Below are 12,810 nucleotides of genomic sequence, written 5' to 3'. Positions count from 1 at the left end.
GGGTCAGAGCCTGTGTTTCCTGGAATTTATTATATATGTGGAGACAAGGCTTATTTCAAATTGCCGGATCACTGGTATGGAAGCTGCTATTTTGGCATTGTCTTCCCGAAAATTTACCATGTGAATGAAGTTGCTGGAAGCAGTGAAAATACTAATGGCTTAGTGCGTAGTAAAAGAGAAAGCGTAGGTGAAATAATGGGTAGTATTTTCAGTGCACTGATACCTGGAGTGGGAGTGGTTCTGAACACTCACAGAATTTGCAAATTATCCACTATAGTGGATGTGTTGTCTACGGACACAGCTCATGGATTTCTGCTGGTCAATACCGAAATGGTTGCGATCAGATCAATGGTTTTGCAGAACAGACTTGCTCTTGACACCTTATTAGCAAAAGAGGGCGGGGTCTGCCGGATGTTGAAGGCGCAACATTGTTGCACTTATATTCCGGACAAAAGTGTGCAGCTCAAAAGATATGTGAAAAACATTACTAATTTGGAAAAGGAACTCAAACCACTCGAGGTTGACAGTGCCTGGAAGAGACTGGTAGATGGTCTCTCAAATGTAGGTCATTGGCTTGCTGGCTTAGGTAAAAGCTTATTGTTCAAGGTACTGATGCCAATTGGAATTATAGGTCTTATCCTATTTTTCATATTTGTCTGTTGCAAATGCCGTAAGCACACCAGAAAGCATCAAGTGAATGCCAGAGGAGTGAAACGAAGTGTGGATGAGCTTGAATTAGAGGAAATGAATAATCAGATATACAAAAAGGTGAAAAATTCTCACCCTACCAAAAATGAAAAAGAGAAGCTGGATCGCTTGCTGGAAGAGATAGAGCTGTATAAAGTGTGAAGAAGTTGGCATCTGGTTCCATTATTTTTGTGATGATAGTAAATATCATCAAAGAGGGGATTGATAGAGCAAGCTTCGCATTGCGACTTGCTCGAGTCATGAACCTCGCCTGTGTGTAATCAATTAATAAATTTGTACGTCTTACTAATCTTTTATTTTTTATATTCGAACGAAGTAGATGAAGCTTGCACATGTATTTCTAATACAACTAATCCGTGTTCCTAAACATGGCCGCCGCTTGGTAAATGGCTTCTGCGCATGCGTCAGTCACACTCACGTGACCTGACGTAGTTATAAGTTTGGTGGGAAAGGGTGCGCATGCGTAATACACAGCTTTCGTGAATAACGTGGTGATGCTCTTGTGAGTGTGTATATGTTGCTAACATTTAAACTGCATAGTATATTTTTATAATGATAAGTTTAAAGTACAAAACCAATGATGTGTTTTTCATACCGTCACTTCTATGTTTTAATTTGTTTTCGCTTACTTTTCATGTATCCTCGACTCGGAGGGGTGCTGGGCTGGGGAGTCCATCTTGGAGGGTATTTCTGCGCAGAATCGCTAGAAGCTGCCATAGCATTGAACTCAGGCCAAAGAAGGTTGATGCCAGAGCCACCCTGGGAAAGGGCACCTTCACCCAGCCGAGGCATCATGATTATGTTCTATTGTATCGAAATGTATTCTTTTCATTGTATTCTGTGCGACTTTCTCATGGGAACCCCAATCTCGCTAGGCGGTACCCAGAGATGCAAAGTAGGCCTCCAAATAGTCTGTTCTGATTGGTGTGTTACCCAAATCCTACCTTAGGACCAATCCAAATTGAGGGATTCTGACACTTTGCAACATTGGGGGGTGGTACACCGTCCCAAAACAGTATATCTACCCTGGGTTCACCTAGGGAAATTGTCCGACTTGTCTGGTTTAGCTGACCTGTCACTGACCCAACGCACTCAATAGGTGACTTGATACAGAGCGCGGCGGAGCACTCTGTCCGAAATTGACCATAGACTAAGGTTTTACTGAACCTTAAAGTGCTGGCGGAGCACTTTGCTGGGAGTTCGCTGACCCAATCGGGGTCGTGATCGATAGCTGCAGAGAGGGTGGAGCGCAGGCGTTGCTTCCGAACTGCGGGTGCCGGTCCTGTCCTGAGGGTCCTGTCCTGAGGGGTCCTGTCCTGAGGGTTCTGTCCTGATCCTAATCTGGTCTTCCTGTCCTGTCCTGGGTGTCCATTCTGCACCTGCTGTCCATTGAGGGGTATCCTTCCTTGAGGGTTTCCTGTTCTTAACTGACCCGTGGCCAGGGTTTGGTTTCCACACCAGTCTAGGTAAATATTGCTCTGAATCTCCTGAAACTGCACCTTTCTATTTTTCTGTCTTTTGCTTCAATAAAGACATACCTTTGCACGTGAATTAATTTTCCATGCTTTCTCCCGCAACCATTGAATCATAAAGTAATTTGCATTTGTTTCATAACGTGTTCCTATGTTACCCTATCTGTTAGAAATTATATTTTGCATTGCAGTTTGTCATTTCCTGATATGGTCTAGAACCTCCTTACTTAAACTGTCTAAAGAACTTTTGCCTTAAAGCATAGCGTGTCTCTCTCCATAGACTCTCCTATAGTTATATAAATGTCCCGAACTCCTGTCTCATATTTTGAGATAATTCTAGAATACTAGTCCTAATCAAAGCCTATCCCATCTTTAGTGATTCATCTTAAACGTTCTAAATTCCTGATCCTTCATTTTGAATGTGTCCTGGTTCCATTAGTTTATAAATGGTTGTACTGACTTATTTGCTCTTTAGCTATGTACTTTCTGTTATTCTGATTATCGATTGCTTAATTACTGTGAATTTGATGATTTCTGAATTTTACTAAATTAGATAAAGACTTTAAAACTTCCAGTTGTCCGTGGTCATTTTACAAAGAGTATTGAATGTTATTTGCTGGGTTTGTATTTTGCTGCCTTTCCTTTTACAGCTAGCTCCCTGATCCATTGTGGTCATAGGTACCCGCGTCGGTGGATGGTAAGTCGGGTACTCTGAGGAATAACGAAAGAAACTCACAAATATCTGATAGCAGACCGTGAGGTCATCCGATCAATGTATATGGTGATTTGAAATATATGGGCCCGAAGCCGGAAGTGGCGAAATTATTGGTCGGGTGACCCGCGCGATCTATCACAAGCTTGTTGTTTAAATTGTGTACACTGTATAAAATTGTTTGGGCAATAGTTGTCAAAGGAACAGTGCTATCCACATACAGGGATCATTTCCTGTTCAAACAGACTTATCTTGATGCCACATGCAGTGACAGGTGCTGTGAAGCCATTTATATACTGTGTAACTTATTCTCCCCCCTTTTTTTAGGACTTGTACCTTGACGAGACGTCAATGCGTTGAAATACATTCTCTCAATTCTTTTTTTTTTAATCTCATACTTTGTTCTTTTAAAATGTTGACATGTATGTACAGTACAGGTTCAAAATGTTGGCATGTATGCAAGATGACGTGTGTCCCATTTGATTGGGGCCATGGTGATTAGTGAATTGAACTATGACGTGTAGTATATTGTCATAGGACGTGATTTTATGTTACACGCTGTTTTGACTGACTTCTATGAATTTGCAGTAAAGTAAATCAAAGCATAATCCTCGCTACCTTGTTAATAGAATTGAAAATTCTTCACTCCATAGCTAGAATTGGTATTAAGAGGTTTACCTTATGAACATTCACATTTTAGCCTGTCTCCCTCCTTTTATTTTCTTGACTGTCCTAGGCCTTCTTTCTATGGATGGTCGGGCTTCTTTTCTTGCAGGAGTGCCCAGCCCAGTCTTCCTCCTGCAGCCTGCCACCTCCCTCTCCTTCTGCGCCTGGGTCACTGACACAGCGGCAGCTGCGCCTCCCTTCCCCCTCCTCCCGCTGCAGCAGGCACTGGCTAGGTGGCTCTCCTGCCTCGCTTCCCGGCTGAAAGGTAAGGCTTTCGCTAATAGTTTTATTGCACCCCTCTTTTCGTCCGTGCTCCCCGCTGTTGAGAGGCGGGGCGCTGTGGACTTGGCAGCAGCCAGCCTAGTGGCCTCCGAGCTGGCACAGCCCACGTTGCACGCCCGCAGATGGAAAATCAGACTGCTAAATATAAAAAAAAATCAGCCGTGCAATCACTCGGTGCTGGTGTACGGCGGACTGTATTGCGGTGCATGTTTATGTTTGTTGCATCAGCTGCAACATTCGTTTGACATGAGGCGCGTGTGGTGCCCCCTCCAGTGCGGAGCTACAGCAGTCTGCAGACGCGGGGGGGGGGGGGGGGGCTCTGTCGCCCCAGTTTTTTTTCTGACCCCAGGTGTCTGCTAAAGCAAAGTAGGCGAAGATTCACCCTGTACATTTTTATTTTTTTGCAAACACTTAGGACCTCGGCTAGGCTGAACTTGCACCTCACCGGAGAGATTATTTACTCCCGAAAACTTGGAAGCAGCAAGCTTCGCTTCCAGCGCACGCCATATTTTCGCTCAGGTCTGTCAGACAGTGTGTGTGAGTCATGCTTTTCCTTTTTTTTAACTGCACATAATTTAGCTGCGGTCTCGCCGTCTTCTGCTGTGCACTTTGCACATAAAACTAAGCGGGCCATTCGGTCTGCTCCTCCCCTCGACAAAAAAAACATGTTGCTTAAAAAGACGCATTTACATGTGCACTTTCAGCCCAGTCACATTGCAGAGGCGTGATTGCAATGCCATATTTCCTCCCCCTCCTTCCGGCTGTCCAATTTTTTTTTTCTGCTTCGCGACTGTAAACCGTTGTGCTTTTCTTGGCAGGGTGGGGGCTCTGGCACATCGAGCCCCTGGTTTCAGACGGCGATCACCTCTTTAATCCTCGAGTGAAGCCATTTCCCGTCGCTTGGTGTTGGATAGGTGTAGACATTCAACATGTGGCTTGTCTTTTGGAGGGAAGGTTTCAAATAGCAGGATGCCTTTCCAAACTTCAAAGATATATTCAGCAAACAAATAAGTGATTTAAAAGAATGTTGACGTCCTGGTGCTTATAAATGCTGCAATGCCATCGAGACTGATAAAGATGAGAAAGAGAACAAAGTTGTAATCACCAGGGTACTTACTCCTTTTCCACTTTTCATCTTGGTCATACCACTCCGGACAGATTCACCAATGAAAGAGGTCTCGACATAGACTGATGGTCACAGGTTCGAATCACAGGAAAGCGGACAAAGAATAAATATCCTATTAATTGGCTGACAACCCATAGACTATTCAGTTTGTAGAGACCACTGTAAACAGTAATTATTATTTAAACTGTTTGGCTCCAGTAGTATCAGAGTGATGTGCCATGATTATACTACCTCATTTGTGACTGTATTGGTCCATTAGATTACACTTTTTTTTAAGGTCTTGCCTAGGCAGCGTTTGCGCTGTCTCTTCGAGACATCCTGTATTCAGGATATTGGATTAAAGCTTTGCCCACTTTCCACCCATCTTTTTAATTGGTTCTGTCCTCTGCAAATGGTGGCTTTTCATTGGTCAATAGGTTTAGTAGTCCCTCCTTAGTACCGCCTTGTCTCTTCTTGTAACCTCCCATGAGGACATCCTCTGTTACATGTGTTGTTACTCCTTAGGTTTTAATTACAGCCTCAAGGCAGGACACACACTTGGTACTAAGCTAGGCTTTCAGTGGTTACTTCACTCCCTAGAACATCTCACATTTATATCAATCAATCAATCAGGCAAATTTATAAAGCCCGCTACTCATCCGCTAAGGTCCCAAGGCGCTGGGAGGAGGGGGGGGGGGGGGGTCTTGAGTTGTTTCCTGAAGGAGAGATGGTCCTGGGTCAGCCGTAGGTGGATGGGGAGGGAGTTCCATGTCTTGGCCGCCAGGTAGGAGAAGGATCTTCCTCCGGCGGTGGCTCTGCGAGTACGTGGGACGGTGGCAAAGGCGAGGCTGGTCGAGCGAAGCTGGCGGGTGGGTGTGTAAAATGTGAGGTGGTTGTTGAGGTACTTGGGTCCCAAGTCGTGGAGAGCCTTGTGTGCGTGGGTGAGGAGTCTGAACGTGATCCTCTTGCTGTCGGGGAGCCAGTGCAGGTCTCTCAGATGAACAGAGATGTGGTCGTGGCGGGGGATGTCCAGGATGAGTTGTGCAGAAGCGTTTTGTATGCGCTGGAGTCTTTTCTGGAGTTTGGCTGTGGTTCCCGCGTAGTGGGTGTTTCCGTAGTCCAGTCGGCTGGTGACGAGGGCCTGGGTGACCGTCTTCCTGGTTTCGGTGGGGATCCACCGGAAGATCTTTCGGAGCATTCGCAGGGTGTTGAAACAGGATGACAAGACGGCGTTGACTTGTTTGATCATCGTGAGGGAGGAGTCCAGGATGAAGCCCAGGTTGCGTGTATGGTCCGTTGGCTTGGGTGCGGTGCCCAGGGCAGGGGGCCACCAGGAGTCGTCCCAGGCGGAGGGGGATGGTCCCAGGATGAGGACTTCCGTCTTGTCTGAGTTCAGTTTCAGGCGGCTGGTCTTCATCCACTCTGCGACGTCTTTCATTCCTTCCTGGAGGCTGGCTCTGGCGGTGGCAGGGTCGTTGGTGAGGGAGAGGATCAGCTGGTTGGCTGCGAGGGGACTCATGTAGACGTTGAAGAGGGTGGGGCTGAGCGAGGATCCTTGAGGTACGCCGCAGTTGACTTCGGTGGCTGCGGATCGGAACGGGGGGAGGCGGACTCTCTGGGTTCTTCCGGCGAGGAACGAGATGATCCACTCCAGTGCCTTCCCTTGGATTCCGGTGTTGCTGAGGCGCTGTATAAGTGTGCGGTGGCATACTGTGTCGAATGCTGCTGAGAGATACAGGAGGATGAGGGCAGCTGTTTCCCCGTTGTCCAGCAGGGATCTGATGTCGTCGGTGGCTGCGATGAGGGCGGTCTCGGTGCTGTGGTTAGCTCGGAAACCGGACTGTGAGGGGTCGAGGGATCCGTTCGTCTTGAGGAAGGTGGCGAGTTGTTTGTTGACGGTCTTCTCGATGACTTTGGCAGGGAAAGGGAGGAGCGAGATGGGGCGGAGGTTCTTGAGATCTGGGGGGTCCGCGGTGGGTTTCTTCAGGAGAGCGCTGAGCTCGGCGTGTTTCCAGCTTTCCGGGAAGGTGGCGGTGTTGATGATGTCCCGGAGTTGGGGTGTGATGATGGAGTCGGCCTTGTTGAAGACGTGGTGAGGGCAGGGGTCGGTTGGGGATCCGGAGTGGATGGTGTTCATCGTGTGGGTGGTGTCTTTGGTGCTGACCGGGGTCCTGTTGCAGAGGGTGGTGGTGGGGGGGCGCCGGTTCGGTGTTTGGGTGCGTGGTCTGTGCTCCAAAGCTGTTGTGTATATCGGCGATCTACCGGTGGAAGAACGAGGCGAGTGAGTCGCAGAGGTCTTGTGAGGGTGTGATGTCGTTGTTGCCGTCGCTGGGGTTGGAGAGCTCTTTAACGATGCTGAAGAGTTCCCTGCTGTTGTGGGTGTTGTTGTCCAGACGTTCTTTGAAAGTAGTCCTTTTGGTGGTGCGGATCAGCTGGTGGTGTTTGCGGGTGGCGTTCTTAAGGGCTGTCATGTTTTCTGTTGTTTGGTCGTGGCGCCAGGCTTTCTCGAGGTTGCGGCAGTTTTTCTTGGAGGTTTTGAGTTCGTTGGTGAACCACGAGGCTTTCTTGCTGCCAGGAGGGTTCTTCAGTGGAGCGAGGTCGTCGGCGCAGTTGGTGAGCCACTGTGTGAGGTTGCAGGCTGCTTCGTTGGGGTCTGTTGTGTTGGCCGGAGGGTTCTGGCTGAGGCAGGTGGTGAGCTGGTCGGCGGTGATCTTGCTCCAGCTTCTGCGGGGAACCTGTTGCGGGTGGTGGTGAGTCGTGGTTCTCCTGAAGTTGAAGTGGACGCAGCTGTGATCAGTCCAGTGTAGTCCGGTGGAGTGGCTGTAGGAGATGTGCTTGCTGGAGGAGAAGACGGGGTCAAGCGTGTGGCCGGCGTAGTGGGTGGGGGTGTTCACCAGTTGCTTGAGACCAAGGTTGTCCAGCAGGGCGGCGGTGTTGCTGTCATTGATGTTCTCAAGGTGGAAGTTGAGGTCCCCTAGGAGGATGTAGTCTGAGGAGGTGAGGGCGTGCGGGCTGATGAAGTCTGCGATGGCTTCGCTGAATTGAGTGCGTGGTCCCGGGGGTATGTAGAGGCGAGTACCTCTGAGGGTGGTCTTGGGGTCGGTGTGTATCTGGAAGTGAAGGTGCTCGGCGGTGGTGAGGGTGTCGTCGATGAGACGTCTATAAATTTCCCTTCATCAACTGCATACAGAGTACAACCTTAATATAATAATTATTTTGTTACATTTCAAAGCTACTAATTGTATACATGGACATAGCTATTTGAATGTACTCGTAGTACTGTCTTGCATGCAATGCATTATGGTAGGATGGAATTATCATATCTTCTGCAGGGTGCAGTACCATATGTGACCAAAAGAGGTCCCCTTTTGGCCACATGGTACTGCACCCTGCAACATGGCCAGGTAAAAAATATTACCATTTATAATGCCAGTACCTCCAACTTCGTAGACATGCAGTGTTGGTGCCTTCCTCACTAGGGACCTCTGGGAACAGCTTGCGGTACTGCACCTAGACATGCAGTGCTAGTGCCTTGCTCACTAGGGACCTCTAGGAGCAGCTTGCGGTACTGCACCTAGACATGCAGTACTGGTTCCTTGCTCTTTAGGGACCTCTAGGAGCAGCTTGCGGGACTGCACTGAGACATGCAGTGCTAGTGCCTTGCTCAGTAGGGACCTCTGGAAGCAGCTTGCGGTACTGCACCGAGACATGCAGTGCTGGTTCCTTGCTCACTGTGCAAGCATTTGCAATGCTCTAGGTCTCGCATTACTAAAAGTGATCTATTGGCGTTGCATTATTATTTGCAACGCCAATACCTCAAACTATCAGTAATGTGAGACCTGTTGCATTGTAAATGCTTGTTATAGGTTGTTGAATACATGCCAACAAATTTGGGCGCGAGTCCCATTTTTGTAACTCTAAAATAGCTTAATTTTTGCCTTCACTGTATTAAAACTTCCTTCTCTTAAATGAAGCTAGTGAAGAATTGAGATTCCCCCCGTATGTTTTCCTTTTTAAACCTTATTGCCTGTTATCAATTGTATTTCTACTGTAACTCACTCCGTTAGTGTGAGTCTCAAGATTCACACACCACCTCGTTCCCTGGCATTGCCTTCAAAGAAGTCTCACAATGCGAACCGACCCTTTTCTAATAAACGTTTAACTTTTGGGCAAAAGCGAAATCCTGCACAAATCATGACATTCTTGTTTATGGAAAGCATGAGTATTCGTGCTCAAATGAAAAGGCAATGTAACGGCACATTATTTCGCAAGGCCAATAGTTAAAATTAATTTGGTACACCACTGCAGTTTGCTTTTTATCTCCCCCCCCCCCCCCCCCCCCCAATAAAACCCCCTGGTACATCCTATTGTTGTAAATGATTGGCAACAAAGCTTTTGGGATCTAGAACTTAATTGGAGAAATAATATAAAGGCATCTGCTTTATCTGTTCTTCTTGTACGACCCCCCTATCTGAACGTGTTCCTTTTTCAGCTACATATATTTTGAGTAACAGTTACGTTCATGTTAACCACAAGTGGCATTGTATTCAAGAACTCCTAATTCGCCTGTGATTTAAGGTAATCTTTGGCATAGTAGGTTCCAGATGGCGATTAACGAAAACATTGCAATAACTTAGCCACCCTTTGTTTGTGTTGACCAGTGAAAGATGTATGTTTGCAATGCTGTTAGCTCTATCTAGTCTTGATTTTCCTTCATTGCCCAAAAATTAAAACTTCTTCTCAAATCAACTTAAAATAAAACAAAAAACATTTTTTATTTGTATTTCCAGTCTGCCACATTTTGCCTAATGCTAACGATTCTGGCTAAATGTAATTTTTTTGACCACTTACTCTGACACGTTACGTTATCAGGTTTTATTAAAGACATGCACACTGTTCCACTGACTTCTGTGTGCTAAATTCTGGAGATGCCTAACAGGAATAAGCATATTCCTTGTACTAAGTAACAAGAAATAATTTGGTGGATTAACAATCTATTTTTTTACTTCCCACTTAAAAAGGTAAATATTATAAGATTTTGCTTATTAAAACATTGTAAAGTAAAGGTAGCAACTTCCCGAAATTCAGTTTGAATAATACTGGCTACTATTTCTGAAACTTTACCAATCAAAACACGTCGTTGCAAGTCAAAGTGCTCGTTTTATGTCTGAATGTTGTACAACTACTCTGAGTGCTGCTGAAGTGCTAAATATGCCAGCAAGGTTTAGCAGTAAATTAAGAACTTGCTGGTGAGTGGAGTGTCTAATTGAACCTGGTTCGAGAATTGAAAGGGTTAGCTTGGCCGTTCATTCTTCAATTTTTGCTAAATGATGTCTATTACTGCCATTTATTTACAGTGGTTTAGAAAGGCGAAGTTGAAGCAAGTGCAGTAAAATGCTAGCGAGTGCTGTTTATTATTACCATTATTACTCCTTTCCATAGCTTTGTCATCAGAGCCCTAAAGACCACATCTGTTTTGGCTTCTCTTTATACTGAATTGTGAAATGTTTAATTGAAGATAAAAATAACTTGTGTTATGCACACAGGATTGAGGTTAGTTGTGGTTCTCCTGTAATGCAAAGACAACACTTTTTCAGACAATGATCCAAATCCCAAATTCACACTCCTTAGCAGCATACTTCTGCAAAGTTATGTAACATTTAAATTTCCTAACCTGTTAAGCATTTTTTTATGACTGACTGGGAATGCTTAAGTTTACACTGCTCTTAAGCCATTTTACTCCTGGTTTTGTAATAGCTTGCTATATCAAATATATATCTGGTGTCTTTCCATTCTATAAACTGCTGCTGTTGTAGACATATGTTCCATCATGCATGTGTCCTGACACAGTACAACTTTCTAACCAAAGTCCACATTGGTTTAGTTTCTGAGCTGGATGTCCTTGCTAGTCTTATCCTACACCATGACGAATTTGTTAAAGTATGTAAGACTTCGTGCATCTAGGAACGACCTGACGTTTGACAAACTCTCCATGGGTCTTTTAATCAATTTTACCTGGTGCCTTGTGTTAGCCACGGGAGAGCGGGTGTGTTTGTGTAACATGTGGGATAAAACAATATATAGAGCGACTGTACTTAAAATGGATATTCAAATGTTTCTTCCGTGCAAAGATCAAATTTTAAGTGTATTATCACGAGAAACTGTCAAAAGAATACCATGGTTCATTGCCTCGCAGATTACTAGTTACAAATACTTTACACAAGGAAACAACTCTCCTAATGGGCAAGTGGCTTCTTTTATGTGATTTCATTGTACTGCCCAAATTACATGGCATTGTATCATAGCTTTGGTTAAATACAATTTTTTGAAAGAAGTGCACACGACCAATGCAATGGCATATACCATATGTTCATGAGTTCATGAGTATAATATGCCATTTATTATCATTTTTGAGCGACGGGCATTGTGACCCACTTTGATGTATTATGGATCCTCCCCGCGCTCTAGTGGAAATAAATAGCACATTACACTGGCACGTCTCTCTATTGCTATCTTGCTATTTTTATCTTAAAAAACTGAACATAGTTGCTTGCATTGGTTTTGTGAAGGGCTTATTGAGCATAAAATTGACTTTTAAGTCGGACTTCTCAACTGTGTTTATGGATTGCCTGCACAATAATTCTGACCCTTCTTCTAAATGTGCTAGTTTGTTGTTACTTAAAAATGTCTCTCGCAGACAAGCAAAGTGTTTCTCCATTTCCTTGATATATCTGTTGCTTCCCAAAATATTTTACAGCATTTTTTCTCTTCTGTCATTTTAGAGAGGGAGAGTGTGTATGTGTGTGTTTTTTCATTTTTTTTCATTATACAGAAATTAATATTATGGGTGACTACATTCCCAGGGTCTCAGTGTATTTGTATGTGAAGAAAACTGGGCATAGATACACAAACTAACTTGGCCTGGAAAACACTGCTAAGGAGGGGGAGGGGCACAATCTGCTCTCTCCTGTACTCCCACAATCTAATATTTGTGTACTTTTGCCGCAGGACTGATACTGCCACATTCTGGACACTGGTGTTTGCCTGCAGCAATGTTTGTCTCTCTTTCCCTTATTGCATCTTTCCCCATTCTACTGCATTTTAAAATCTTCATATTTTTTCCCCCTGCTCTCTCTCCATTTTGTTGTTGGCTTCTTTTGTTTGTTTCTTTGCTTATGAGCACAGTTGTTGCCATCATTTTGCCACCTGCTACTCCTGTGGTACATTTGCTGTTGGTGCAGCGTAGGTGGCAGAATATTTGGTGCTAGGGCTGATCACCGACAGGGTGGCATATCATAATCTAGTATATATCCACTAAATCACTTCTCCTTGCGCATTAGTTTGCTTGAGTTTCTTAGAACCAAGGTGAATGTGCAAGTTAAAATAGTGACTTCTGTTGGCTTGTGTTTCTAGCAGTAGTATCCAGGGTGCACTGGCCCATAGACATGTTAGGTATTTTCTGATAGGCAGGGTGCTACCTGTAGGGTAATCCCCCCCGCCCCCATGATGTGATATTCCTGAAAGGCCCATATGGTAAACCCGGTCTGTTGTTTGGTACTCTCCCACCGTCCTTTCAAAAGCCCTCCTGGAAACCGACTCCATCCACCCTCTGCAATTTTTTTTGTAGGTCATTCATTCTCTTGAATTACTACAGGGTTCTATGATACATCTTGGCGTGGATCACAATGCTGCATTACAGTACACATCTGAAAGACATAATTCCTCATCTGTTTCTTCCATGCATGTTAAGATTTTTATTTTTTTGTACATTAAAAGGTACATCCAATTGATCATATAGATTTTAGAGAACCTCTTCTAGAGGCAGATAGCTACGATTTGACCTTGGCACAGTCAAAAGTGCCTGT

The 12,810-nt window shown here is 45.0% G+C and overlaps 1 protein-coding gene across 27 annotated transcripts in view; it reads left to right on the top strand.

The window, feature by feature from the left end:
- The first annotated feature begins 3,669 nt into the window (after nucleotides 1-3,669).
- Nucleotides 3,670-12,810, top strand: part of MBNL2 (muscleblind like splicing regulator 2) — a 564,932-nt gene continuing 555,791 nt past the window's right edge. For 17 of the 27 annotated variants that reach the window (XM_078657944.1, XM_078657951.1, XM_078657948.1 and 14 more), the window contains exon 1: nucleotides 3,670-3,823. The gene's annotated coding sequence lies outside the window, so the exon portion shown is untranslated. The remainder of the gene's footprint in view (nucleotides 3,824-12,810) is intronic. The other 10 variants (XM_078657946.1, XM_078657953.1, XM_078657950.1 and 7 more) reach the window with 3 other exon arrangements.

The sequence above is a fragment of the Lissotriton helveticus genome, chromosome 8 (genome assembly GCF_964261635.1).
Source record: "Lissotriton helveticus chromosome 8, aLisHel1.1, whole genome shotgun sequence".
Classification (NCBI taxonomy): Eukaryota; Metazoa; Chordata; class Amphibia; order Caudata; family Salamandridae; genus Lissotriton; species Lissotriton helveticus.
Note: the sequence above shows the minus strand (reverse complement) of the source record. Positions and strands in the feature narration are given on the sequence as shown.